Source organism: Agelaius tricolor, unplaced genomic scaffold (genome assembly GCF_023055355.1).
Source record: "Agelaius tricolor isolate 1412-34295 unplaced genomic scaffold, bAgeTri1.0.p SCAF_2, whole genome shotgun sequence".
Taxonomy (NCBI): Eukaryota; Metazoa; Chordata; class Aves; order Passeriformes; family Icteridae; genus Agelaius; species Agelaius tricolor.
Genome location: NW_027269262.1, coordinates 79,299,746 through 79,314,376, shown reverse-complemented (window position 1 = coordinate 79,314,376; position 14,631 = coordinate 79,299,746). Strand labels below are relative to the sequence as shown.

At 40.4% G+C, this 14,631-nt stretch overlaps 1 protein-coding gene across 1 annotated transcript in view; it reads right to left on the bottom strand.

The window, feature by feature from the left end:
• Positions 1–14,631, bottom strand: part of SAMD12 (sterile alpha motif domain containing 12) — a 175,200-nt gene that overhangs the window by 77,500 nt on the left and 83,069 nt on the right. The window lies entirely within an intron of this gene.

The following is a 14,631-nucleotide window of genomic DNA, read 5'->3' as shown; positions in this document are numbered from 1 at the left end:
TGATTCTGAAAAGCATCAAGCAGGAAAAGCTACTGCCTACTTTTCCTCTATTAAATTTAGGTGTCCTGAATTAAATGGCAAGTCCTCCATCTTACAGAGGCAGGAAGTTCCAGAGGGCAATATATTGCACCTATCACAGGCACCTGTTTTAGAAGGGCACAGATTATCTCTGGGGGTGGGTTTTGTTCTTTGCTGATTTTTTGAGGAATGTGAACAATGAGTTCAACTGGACACTAAAGTTTTAGCTGGATAAGGCAAGATGTGACAAAGACTCTTCAAACTGCTTAAGCTAAAAGACAATATAATAGTTTTTATCTTTGATTATGGCATTTTAGCATTGAGCATGACTATAAAGTATAAGATAAAAGTGCAGCTTTTACTTTCATTTCCAGCAGTGATTATTAGGATTATTAGGAAATTAGGATTGCAAATAACATAGGCAGTGCACATCGTCAAAGGAGTTTTTGAGACCAAGTAAAAAATATGTCTTATATAGTTAAGAAAAAACTTCTAAATATAATAAAATATGAAAACTGTACTTTTGATACAGTAAAACTGGCAAGAAATTGTATTTTTCAATTTGAAAAAGACCTATGCTGGGTTAGAAAGTAGAACCCTTATGTTTCTGTATTTGTGGTTTTAAGTTATGAAAAGGTTTACGGATTTGATCCAAACGTCAACAAAGTCATTGGTACCCTTCATTGATTTGAATGGGCTTTACGGTCTCATGCTGTAGAGGAAAAATGGGGTTGATCCTGTTCTCATTTTCACTAGCTTCAACTTCTCTACAATCAATGGAGCATTACTCTTTAATTTGCCCACACAGAGCAAAGTTGAGATCTCCAATTTTCAAAGGGAGACAATTGGGATAAAACCAAATCATAGCTGGTGGTAGACATAAATTTAGATCCTTCTTACTAGAGAAGCTACTCTTGCTATTTGTTTACTGTGTTGGAATTGGTACAGAATAAATGCACAAAGAGTAAGGGTCAGTTTTAAGTCAGCTAAAGACTTTCCCAAAGACTCTAGTCAAATTAATTATAAGCAGTAGAAACTTAAGGAAGATACTATTTTTAGGTGCTCCTAATTTCTAGAGACATCCCTGATAAAAGGAGTTTTCCTCTTGTCCCAGCATCTATTTTCCTTCCTCACTTAAATAGCCTGGGTTCTGAGAATCTGGATCAAAAGAAAATTGTAAAGAAATCTGTAAAACACATATTCGGACACCAGATTATCCTGTGGTCAGCTAAACCATGTAGAAGTAAAGTAAAATTCCCACAGTGACATTTCCATTCCTAGAGAGAACCAAAAAGTTGTCAAGAACAGCAGTAACAGTATAATAGAGGAAAACATGAGTTGCTGACAAAGCAACAGTCACACATTTTAGTGCTTATCACAGCAGCTGATGTTTAAGAAGGGAGAGAGAAAACTTACCAACAAACAAATCTAGCAAGCAAATATCAGTAAAAAATAATAATTCACTGGGAAAGAGCTTATTAGGATTAGAAGAAAATAAACCACAATTTTTATTATGCAATCTGAGATAAACCTCCACACCTAAAGGAAACATTTCTAGAAAAAGACAAAAAAGCTCAAATGTGTCTCAATGTATGAAGATCCATCCTAGCAAAAAGACATTCATTACCTTGATGGGCTGTGAGGGCTGGCTGTCTTTTGATGACCCTCAGAACTTTCCAGGTTTAAGTAGAGACATACAAAAGTCAACACTGTCAGTAGTTATTGTCACAGTCAACTGCTGTAACAGCATGGATGGGAGCCAGGCAGATGGGCATTAAAGCAGCTCTGGAATCTAGAGAAAGATCTGGTCAGAACCTACCCAGGTGACAACTGATTTATCAGTGGAGCTTTAGAGGTAGAAGTATCCTTCCCTTCCTCCTTCCTATCTCTTTCATCTGAAATGCAGTTTGTTTGCTTCCAAGTCTTTCAAGTTTAGACTGAGAATTGTAACTGTTGTGATACTGGGAGTGATCAGTGTAGAGAATTTTCAAAGGTTTATCTGCATCCTTAATTGCCTGATACTTTTAAAAGCTGCTCCATTGTCTAAGATGATTGCTCCTTCCACCATCCAACATTCTTTAAATACTCATAAAATACAGCTGCACTATCCTGGCACCCTATGACAGAAAACTACAAGGAACTGCTGAAAAGTGTTTCACATAGCTACACTCTCTGTAAAGAAAGTCTTCAGCAGACAACTGTAGTCTAACCAGCCCTCTAAACATTTAGACTACGGGAAAATAAATAAAATAAAACTAGAGCAGGAGATATTAATTTCTTGGTCCAACTTTAACAACAATCCTCAGTTCCTCAGGAGTTCTTAAAGGAATGAAAACCAAAAGAAATAGAGTAAGAAAGAAGGCTTTCCTCTTTATTCCTAAGAAAGACTGGAATTACCTAACACTTGAAAGAATGAAGGAAACGTGATCACCATTCTCTCCCCATCTCTACCTCTGACATATGCCAAAGTGGAAAGAAAACAAAAAACACAGGACTTTGGTGGACTTAGAGGACTTTGGAGAATAAACTTTAAGAACAGAAGCTTTGCATCACTGAAGAAGGCAAAATCAGTAAGAATCTCCTCCTTTTGCTGTGCAAGACCTTTTTTCTTTAAGAGCTTTCTCTCAAAATCCAGCTCCTGAAAGTCCTACACAACAGTGCACTTTTAATGTGGAAAAGCAAGAGTCTGCTGACTGATGCTACCAGAAGTAAGCCTCTTAACTGGTCTCACTCAAGAAAGAATATGACAAAATTACTTGTTTCCAGGTCCAGGTGCTGGAGCTGCTTCAACTCCATCTCATTTCATGAACTGCCAGCTGATGGCAGCTGGGTGTGCAAGACAAATAGACTGGGAAGATGTGAATCCTCTCTCTAGTGGAGAGGACTCCAAGACCATGGCAATGTAGATGCCTTCAGACTGTGCTCAAGCTTTAAAGGGAGCCTTGACATGTCCTTATGCTCACATACAAAAGTCTCTAACTTGCTTATCTCTACAGTTCCTGAGGAAAGAGATCCAGCCTTCTTGTGCAGCTGAACGAGTATGCCAAGTCAGAGTCCCGACATGTTATACCAGGCTGGCTGCATATAACACACTGTGCCAATCCTGACCCTGAGTATTTCCTAATCTGGTTGTCTTCAGGTGGAAGCCACTGATTAAGCCAAATGTACATAAACAAACTATTCCAGCAATGCGGATAAACTTAACCAAGAATAAGCTCTAAGATGTGGATGAAAATTTTGTGGGATTGAGGAGCTTCAGAACTGTGGTAATGCCAAGTACACACTGCCTAAAACTCAACTTATCACTCTGACCCTGAGAAAAATAATCAAGATTGACTCAATGCCCTCCAGGTGACACCTTTGGAAAAACAGAAGTTCTTACAGAGCTGCTCACTGCAGATTTTCTCAATGTAGCTTTTCTTTGTATAGGTAACTTCTAATAATTCATGTGACTGGCATGCACTTTTACTGATAAAAATATTTTTCAATTTTAAGATCATACAATAGAGCTGTAGTTGAACTGCCGACAGAGAAATAAGTTGTTTTAAAAACAACAATTCTCTGCCACATTTTCATTCACATTCCTGTTTCAAATTAAGGCTGCTGTATTTATGCTGTCATCTACTGGAATTAACACCAAAAAATTACAGGTGCTTCATGAATACTTATGCTCTGTAGAGGTAAATAATGTGTTTTTTAAAATCTGTTCAGAATTTTGTTAGAAGTCAGAACTTGAATGTCAAGGACCATAAGACCATTGTTAATCAGCTTCAATTTATTATTTTATAGGAAATCAATTTCAATTAAAATCCATTGAAATGGTGAGTGGAAAAATTCTATAATATTGATCTTATGGGGGAACCAGCATAGTTAAAATTATTAATCATACTTGAGCATGTCATAAAACACTAGGCTAGTACCCATGCTTTATGATCAAGTCAAATAAAGGCTTTAAAATAACCCACCCTTTCCTTTGTGGAATATGCCAGAGATCTGCATACTGCTTAGTAAAAAAGAAACAGTTCATAACACTGCTGACTGCCTATGTATAACTAACTAAATGAAGGTGCTCTATCATATGAAGCATAAATGCCATTAAGAGTAAACTTTTATTTGAATAGAACCACATTCATGTTTAAAATTACAATACAGAAAAGCTTTTAAAGAATGTGAATGAAGAAAAAGAGAAGCTTTTAAATAAAACAGGTTCTTTTTACACAACACAGAAAAGCAACTTCACAAATGCATAAAAAGGAGAGGGTTTTTTCCTGCCTCCCCTGAATCTTTCCAGTAATTAGAAATTTTTATTGCATGGGCCATAAATGCTAGTAACAACAGGAAGAAAAATGCTTTTGAACTCTTTGGCAACACTCACCTTCAGGGACTCAAAACAGCAAAACTTTATTCTACATTTTCAAAAAAGCATTAAGTGACTTTCATGTTTGTTGGAATTGCCAGTATTGTGAAGCACTTTACAAACAGGACACATTCATGTAGGCACAGCAATACCAGTTTCATAAAATCAGCAAGATGATGTTACCAAAACCCATCTGAGTGAAGAGGGCAATTCATCCAGCTTTCAGACCAATTTTTTCCTAGCATGGGAGTTTACATCTAGGCTTAGCAAGTGGGAATTTATCTGATCCACATTCAGTCATCCACTGTGTAGACAAATATATCTGCCAACCATTCCAAGTGTCTGTAATAATCAATAGAGAGCAACAGGTGTAATTCATCTGATGCGTCTGAGATGTGACTGCTGGATCTCAAATACAGAAGATGTGCAGCTACTGCTGCATGCACATGATAGTAGGATTGCTTAGAGTCTCTGTGGAAGGCAGAAGCACCCAACTGAAGGCATGCCAAGTTAGGCTTTGGCACTTTTGTCACCACTGAGGTTGCCAGTGACGATATTTTAGTGTGTAAAAAACTTCTTGTGAATTACTTGCTTCTTAAGACTGTGAGACAGGTTCTCAATGGATACTAAAGAATTAGGCAGGGCAATACTCTTCCAAATGCACCAATTCTGAATGCTGGAGAGCCCAAGGGAATGGGACAACAGAGAGGGAATAGGATCTGGGGATCTGCCTTAACATCACCTACTACTGTTAGATGCCGAGTAATGGGACAGAGGGATATTGGATCCAACTGAGAATGGCATTTCTTGTCTGCTTGTTTCCAATGCTATACACTCAGTTTCACACAAAAAAAAAGGGTTAATTGATGAAGACAGTCAGGATTGAAACAGAAGCAAAACAGTGAAAATTTCCATGTACTTTCTCAGGGGTCAGAAGTATAGTTAGGGCTCTGATTCCCTCAGTTCTTTTATAAAAATCTATCAAAGGCATGAAGCAACAGGACAGGGGGTAGTGGCTTCAGACTGAAAAGAGAGTAGCTTTAGACTGAACATCAGGAAGAAATTCTTTACTGTGTGGGTGGTGAGGCACTGGAACAAGTTGTCTAGAGAAACTGTGAATGCCCCATCCCTGGAGTTATTCAGGGCCACAGTGGATGGGGCTCTGAGAAACCTGGGCTAGTGGAAGGTGGCTGGATGTGCCTGTGTGGCAGGAGGGTTGAACCTAGATGGTCTTACAACCAGACAATTCTATGATAAATCCTAATTTTATTCTATGTCTGATTTCTGGAAAAATCTCATTAGAAATCATAATTATGTTACATTGTAAATGGCACCATCTTACAATATGGTTTATTTAAGCTTTGTGTGAAAGACTGTACCTATTCCTGGAATCCCTTTTACCAGCCTGTTTCTTGTGAATGGGTAAAAACAAGTGATTTCCACTGGCACTGATCACAAACAGCTGTTGTTAAATAACAGACTGACTGCTGAAAGCTTTCCTATTTAGTTAAAAGTCTTTCATGGCTGGCTGCAGTACAAACAGCAATAGTTTACTTTTTTTTAATAAACTTTGAGAAAAAAATGTTTTTTCTCTTTCCAATTTACACATGAGTGAGAAAATACATACATATATATGTGTGTATATATATATGTATGTATGTATGTATGTTTATATATATATATGTGTGTATGTATGTTTTTATATATATATATATATATTTATTCACCAAACATTTAAGACACTATTGGGTATGCATTAGTTCAGCAGGACTAAACATTCCAGACCAAACCGACCAGCAGGCTGACTTGTGAGAAATTTGTAAAGCAGGAATGAAAAAAAACTACATCAACATCAAAAAAATAATAAGAAAAGCAGACAATTGCAATCATGATCTTGCAGCCATACAAAGCAGCTAATGCTATATTACCAGTAGTCTGAGATGCAATACTATTTATAGAAACACATAAAAATGCAAGCACATCATAATATTATACAGCTAAATTCTTGCCAGACAAGTTCATCAATACAAATTTCATAGGTCCTATGTTTCTTTATTCATATTCCAAACTAATATACTACACATATTGAAGGACAATTGTGCTAAACCTATTCACAGTGCATTACAATGTATTGTCCAGTGTATTGGAACTTATTTTACCTGTCAGCTGAATCACTTGGTTATTTGATATGAATATATATTAGCATCACAGCAATAGCTTAAAGGTAACTAACAGTCCCACAGCAATACAATGATCTTCCAGGGACCATTGACTGCATTGCAAAGTATACTCTTCAGGTTAGAAGCCAGATACTTGAAATTCAAGTAACTAAACTATAGATGGAACTTGATATTTATCATCACTGATGCATGTATATTAGATATTTTATCTTTGCTCAGATATACATTCCACATACAATATTGTGTTTCAGCTAAAACAAATGAAAACCATACAGAACCCTTCAGTGCACACTTGTAACGTGAAAAAAATATTTTCAGACATCTTTACAGTGCCTAAAGTCTGAAAAGCCTCTCATGAACAACCATGGTTTCTGATTCCAGAGCTACATCCTCTGTTAAGTGATGAAACTGTCCTTGCCTGGAATGGGAAAAATACAACAAAGACTGCTCTTTTGTAGTCTAATGGGGGGCAAAGTCGTTTTACAGTCTTGAAAAGCAGTGTTAAGAACAAGTGCAATGATTCCTACAATTGTACAGGAAAAAAGGACATACAATAGAAAGGAGTAAAAGGGATATGGACATTTAGTGAAAATAAACCCATATTGAGAAGAAGGTTAAGATTTCTTTACCTGTAATCAGGCAATTTAGCATGCTGAGTTCTGGAACACAGTTTTCTTGCTCTGACAAGGGATAAACTACTGTTATTGGGTAATTTCTGACAGTGCTTTCATGATACACTTTGTGCTCAACTCACAAGGTCTCTCAGACATTTTGGAGCATAATAGGAGTGCAGACCAAAGGAAACTGGCTGGGAATTAAGCTTGCTGGAGCTCTTCTGAAAGAGCAAGTATTTTTTATGTGCCTTAGACAGATGCCATGTATTCAGCATATGCAAGAAACAGTTGCATAGTACGCTGTGCTTCAGGAAGAAAGGCCCTTCCTGACTAGCTGGAAGCTTAAGGGTTAGGTGAAAGAAAAAGATAAGATCAGAAAAATGAAAACAAAAGAAGTGATGTCTGGTAAGAAGATAGACAGTCAAGATTTCAAATGCTGCAGGCCTTGAAACACCACAGGTATATGAAACCAAGGTTCCTTGGATGCCAAAACCTTGAGTCCAGAATGTACTACACAGAATGTACTTCTTTGCAGGGGGGACAAAGAAATGTGCTGATCTCAAGTAACATTTCTTCAAAGAACCTGAAGGACAGTAGGCAATAACAGTTCAGATACCACAGGATCCATAAAGTCTACAGGAGGGGGACAGCAAGCTGCAATTGCTTTCTCTTAACTTGTTGACCTTCTAGTCCTGTGCTTGGCAAGTTCTCAAAATTTCTGACCACTCAAGCCCCTTTTCAGCCAGTTGTGTAACTCCAAATCATTCATGCTGTTTACTGGAGCCACCACAGCAGGAAAGGAAAGGTCTTATTATGTGGGAAATCAGAAGATAGATAGGACTGAGTCTAGTACTTTAAAGTTTTGATTATGGAAAATGACAATAAATCTCACATGTAATCATGAAACCTGGTATGACAGTGCTCAGGTTCCTCCCAGGTTTGATATCCATATGGACAAAGAAGATAGGGAGAAAAGGAAGTGGCATCATGTTTCTGATAGACTGGGAGGGTTCCATGCCATATTTTCATCAAGCCTGCCTTTAGTACTAACAGGCTGATAATGCTGTCAAAATCCTAGTAAAACACTTCTTTAAGGAGGGTTTCATGGTCCTGACTTACTCACCACGCACATCCTGAAGGCAATGTTTCTGTTACAAAGATCCTCTAAAACCCAGTCAATGACCCAACACTAGATCACTTGTTAGTTAGCTCAGTTATAGAATCACAGAATATTTTAGATTGGAAGGAACCTTAAAGGTCATCCAGTTCCAACACTCCTGACATAGGCAGGGACAACTTGCACTAGACCAGGTTCCAATCTGGCATTGAACACTTCCAGGGATGAGGCAGCCACAGCTTCTCGGGGCAGCCTGTTCCAGTGCCTCACCACCTACACATAAAGAATTTCTTCCTTATATCCTATCTAAACCTACCATCTTTCAGTTTGAAGCCACTACTCCTTGTCCCATCCTTTGAAAAGTCCCTCTCCAACTCCTTGTAGGTCATCTTTAGGTAGTATAGAAGGCTGCTGTAAGGTCGTGTCTCTCCAGAACCTTTCCAGGCTGAGCGATCCCAACTCTCACAGCCTGTCTCCACTGAAGAGGTGCTCCATCCCTCTGATCATCTGCATGGTCCTCATCTGTACTCACTCCAACGGGTCCGTGTCCTCCTTCTCCAGGGCCCCAGAGCTGGATGCAGCACTGCAGGTGGGCTCTCATGAGAGCAAAGCAGAGGACAGAATCACCTTCCTTGGCCTGCTGGTCACACTGCTTTTGATGCAGCCCAGGACATGTTTGGCTTTCTGGGCCACAAGTACACACTGCCAGTTCACGCTGGGCATCTCATTAACCAACACTCCAAGCCCTTCTCCCCAGGGTAGCTTCCAATCCATGCTCCTCCCAACCTGCATTTATGCTTTGGATTGTCCCAACCCAGGTGCAGGACTTTGCATTTGGCCTCACTGAACATCATGAGGATTGCATGGGCCCACCTTTCCACCCTGACCAGGCCTCCCTAGATGGCATCCCTTCCCTCCAGAGTGTCAACAGCACCACATAGCTTGGTGCCTATGGCTGAGGGTGCACTGGATCCCACTGTCCATGCCACTGACAAAGATGTCAAACAGTGCCAGCCCCAATGCCAAGCCCTGATGAATGACACTCACCACTGGTCTCCACTTGGAACATTGAGCCATTGACCACTTATCTTTCAGTGTGACCATCCAGCCAATTCCTTATCTATCTGAGTAACCCATCAAAACCATGTCCGTCCATCCATCCATCCATCCATCCATCCATCCATCCATCCATGCATCCCATGTCTCTCCAATTTAAAGAAAAGGATGTCATGTGGGACAGTCTCAAATGCTTTGCACAAGTCCAGTTAGATATACCAGTTGCACTTTCCTTACCATCAGCCCTGCAACCCCATCATAGAAGGCCATCAAACCTGCTTACCTCGTGTGTGCCTCAGCACAGTTTCCAGAAGGATCTGTGCTCAGGAATACACTCAGTACAGGTTGCTTGGTGAGCTGCTGCAGTGAGAGCTGCAGACTGAGCTCTGGGTGGCAGGAGCCTGAGGCAAGAGGCTGAGACCTGGCACCCACCCTTTGCATAGCAAAGGGCCCAGGGACCTGTGGCACCAGCCAGGTGACTCAGAGCCACAGCAGGAGCCAGTGACTCAGCAGGAAGAGCCCAGACCTTCCTCTGTATCATAAGGATACAGAAGCCCAGGGTTTCCTTTGTTCCAAAGCAGCAGCTTGAGCTGTTATTTTGTTGCTGCACCATGATAAAGCTATTTAAAGAATTCTGAGGTCTGAGACTCTGCTATGGGAAACCCTGGGCTGAGCTGGTAAGGAAACCTTGTTTGCCTGTGAGAGTGGTGTGTGTGTGTGTGTAGGGAATCAAGCTGTGCACACATCAGCCTGGAGCCAGCCACTGTGGAGGGGCTTTGCTTCCAGCCCTGAAATATCTGGTAGCAAGCGTGGGACTGCCTGAGAATGGTTAGACAGAAAAGTTTCTTTAACATCTGTTCCATGATCTTTCTGGGCACAGAGGTGAGAGTGACCACCCACTAGTTTCCCCAGTCTTCCTTTATTCCGTTTTTAAAAATTAAGGTTCCCATCACTGGAATTTGACTGGACTGCCACAACTTCTCAAATACAATGGATAGTGGCACTGCCACTTCATCTGTCCCTTGGGACCTGTGGATACACCTCATCAGGTCCCATAGACTTGTGCACCTTCAGGGTCCTTAGATGTACTTGATCCTGATCTCCTACAACTGGTTCTTCATTCTCCCAGCCCCTGCCTTTGCCCTCTGTGGCTGGAGAACTTGCCAGTGAAAATTGAGGCAAAAAATTTGTTGAGTACCTCAGCTTTCTCCATGTCCTGGGTAACCATATCTGCCATATTCTTCCAGAGAAGACTCACATTCACCCTAGTCTTCCTTTTATCACTGGTGCACCTATAGAAGATTTTCCTGTTGCTGCTGATATCTCTGGCCAGCTTTAATTCTATCAGAGATTCAGCTTTCCTAACCTGATTCCTGCTTCTCTCTTTCTCTGCATTTCTCCCAGGCAACCTGTTCTTGCTTCTAGTCTCTGTAAGGCTTCCTTTTTGTGTTTGAGTTTGCCCAGGAGCTCCTCATTTATCCATGGAAGCCTTATGTCATTTTTTGCCTGATTTCTTTATTGTTAGGATGCATCACTCCTGAATTTAGATGCAGATGAGATGCAACTCTGAAGGCCCTCTAATATCCCTTCTGGAAGAATACAGTGCTAGGGTACCTTAACAGGTCTTGAATAGGACTATGTTGGAAATGGGAGGGAGGGAGGGAGGGAGGGAGGGAGGGAATCAGTGTTACTGTGACTCCCATTGGGCACATATGTATTTCAGTAACTGAGCGTCAGCACAGGATGAGCAGAAAACTTAGTCAAGAAATAATTTCAATGGGTATCAACTGCTGAGATGATTTTGAATGAAGCACAAAGATTTATTCTAACATGTTTTGCTAGGAGGAGAAATACTGTCCTGGCAGTATATTCAAGTAGCACTTCTGTCCTATATGAAACTCAGAGAGGAACTTAGAAAGGGGCCTAACATCATTGTAAATGCAGGTTATCATTTAATCCAAATCCAAAAATGCTTCTCAAGCTCAGCCCTATGAGCAGATTGCTGTCTGTGGATACTTTGCAGAGAAACACATGGAGCACTGTTGAACCACTTTGAGGACAGTCTCTTCTCTGCTAGCCCAAAGCAGGACTCACATTGAAAAATCTCAGAATAACTTCTTCCTTCTCTGTGTAGTTATGTAAGGCTTTTTATAAAAAAATGATCTTTCAACTCAGGCTTACAGTGATAACAGTATAATAATGGTGTTTCCAACAGTGTGCAGCTCTCCCCAAGAGACGTTGGAAGATATTTCATCAAATTAGTTCCTCAACATCACTAAGTCTGGGAAAAAAGCACAAATCAGTAGTTGGGCCCGTGCCCTTCTATCCTAGTGGAGGCTGGAATAGTGTTTCTACCAATAATAGCCTCAATCAGGCAATCAAGCAGCTCTTGCTCCAAAGAAAAGTCTTCCTAAAACTCAAGACAAGACATCAATTACAAAATCACGTACTATTCTGGCTTTAAGAGACTGGATGGTGTGTCTTGAATGAAGAAGAATGAAATGTTTTAAGTCACTTTCTGAAACAGGAGTAGAAAAGAATGCTATTGAGTTTTTAAAATGAGGTTAACTTTCTCTGCAGACAACAGGACACAAAGCCACTTAAAATATCTGGTAACTATTATATAATGCTTTTTTAAAACTTTCCCTGTTCGATCCAGCTTCAACTGGGGTATGTACTAAAGTCAGTGGAAGTCTTTTTGCTGACATCAATGGGTTCTGAATTAGGACCTCATTGCTTGCAACCCAGCTTGTGTGCTACATTAATTCAGAAATGGGTTTTAACAGATTCTTTCACCTAACAGTCTCCTGAGCTGTGCACTGAGAGACAGAGGGCTTTTTTTCCCTCTTTCTGAAGGACAGCAAGGCACAGCATAGCAATAGCTACAGTGTGATCTGAACTTTTTGAGTGCAATTTCCAAAAGGCAGAAACAGCTTTTCACAGGAAAAATGCTCTCTAAGTGTTAAACAAAACAAAACAAAACAAAACAAAACAAAAAATAGTTACAGAAAGCTATTCCAGTAACAACTTGGATCGGGAACATACAAATCATAGTAAGAATATGAGTGGACACAGTTTGGAGAAACTGGGAAAGGGGACAGAACCACTTCTGGAGAACAACTGACATATCAAGAGCTTTACAAGTTGTACTGTGGTTGAGAAATAATATCTTAACCTTTGTACTTCCATCAAGCACTTTCAGTGGACACACACTCCAGCTTGGTGTAAATAAGTGATAAGAGACAAGAGTACTGCTGTCATCCTGTCACTCACTGTTCCCCCACCCTGGAATCAAACAATTAACACAGCTTTGCTTCACAGGGGAATGTTCTTATAAACTGTTCTTCTGCTCCTAACTTCAGCTCCATTTAAGAAGATGAAAGTAAACAGTTTTGGTTCCCCAAGCTTTTTAAAAGAAAGAGTCTGCTTAAGCACTCTGTTTTTATTCACCTGGGAGATGCCTGTTTTCATATTATCCTTGGTGGACCAATAGCATATGAAGATTATTGGCTTTGAGACAAGAGGTTTTACAGTCCATCAGGTCCATTCACAGATTTGTTTATTAAAATGATATTTGTGTATTGTTTTACTGATATGAGTTTGGATTAGTGTCACTGTTTTCTTCCCTGCAAGGACAGAGAGCTCTTGCTTCGTCACACAGCCGTTCCCAGCTGAGCTCTGGAACACAGGGCAACCACAAGCTCTTGTGGCTGGTGGTCACACCAGCGGCCACCCAACCCTAAAAACCACAGCTTTGAATGCAGCCTGTTTTGTCCCTGTGATCTGACCCACCCTAGCACCATCAGTGGGCACTGGCTCACATGGTTACACTGTACAGACCCCAGCAAAGCAATGAATAAACTCTTCTGACAGAAGTTCTCAGACTGAGCCATTTCCCCAAGGAGTGGCTCTGAAGTGCAGCACAATGGTCAACACCTTTGTGGGGAAGACAGCCAGAGCTGCAGACCTCCAGCTTTTTGTCAAGCCTGTGCTGCCTTTCACAAAGCACATGATGTCCTGCCTTTATGGGATCAGAGTACGTGAGAACATTCCCTCTACGCAGACACTGCATTAAACACACATCCATGCACCCAGGGCTGATCTGCCCTTCACAGCCCAGCACATGTTTATTCCTTCTCTTACCAAAGTCCAAATTCGCATCCTCAACTGCATGGGCAAAGAATGCAGCCTCAAAGGATGCTGCCCTGAACTCCTTGAAATGGGAGTCACTGCTGCCTGAGTGAGCTCAAGTCATACATCAGTTATGTGTCCAGAGGGGAACCAGAGAGAAGCAACTCACATCACAGGAAATATATAGTTCTCAATGTCACATACAAGTCTATGCAGGAATCTCTCTGGACAGCAGTGATCCAAATTTATAGCTAATGTGTCTTCATTGTCTTCATTGTCTCCATCCCATATCAATCAAATCCCAACTTCCATAAGCAGGCCCATAACAGTGATGGTGGATAACCAGAACTTCACAGGCCATCAAACTCTCAAGTAATATTCCAGATGCAGTGGAAGAGAGAACTTGGCCAACACCGAAGAAAAGGATGTAGGAATAATGGATGAGTGGATAAAGGGAAAAAGAAGAGTTCTGAACACCTGGGGAAGACATTCATGCTTCAGCATGACATGACAGAAGATGAGGTGAGCTTCTATTAACAGCTCATGGAAAAACAAAGGAACCCTAAAACTGCATCACAATCCACAAGACACCAAGCCTGAAGAAGCAATTCAGTTGAGACTTCAGCTCTTTGAGATAAAATGCAGCTTATTCAACTAATCAAAGTTTTCCCTGTGAGCACAGTGAGCAAGGCTTAATTAGGAACATAATGTAATGTGTGAAGGACATTTTGTTAAAAATACACCGCATGTACTGAGGAACTCTGCTTTTTTCATACAGTGTGACATACAAGAGGCACTGAACCAAAACACCACAGAAGTATGTGGTTTATGCTATCCCATTGGACTACCAAACAACATTTAACATAAAGTACTGCAGATATATAGTAGAGGATGTCTAAATGTTCCTTTACAGTATTGCCACAATAACTGCTTTTCTTTCATGTTACCACAGCCATTACTAGAGAGCTAACACCAAAAGTCATCATAAAACATCTAAACCTCATTTGGAAAATATATATAACCTTTTTTGTTACTCCTTCTTCTCTGTCTTCTAATCTAGACAATATTAAACCCAGCTTTGTTTGTTCTTAGCAGCAAAAATTAGAAGCAACTCTATTCAAGTCAATACAATTATTTCAACATGAAGAAGGAATCAGC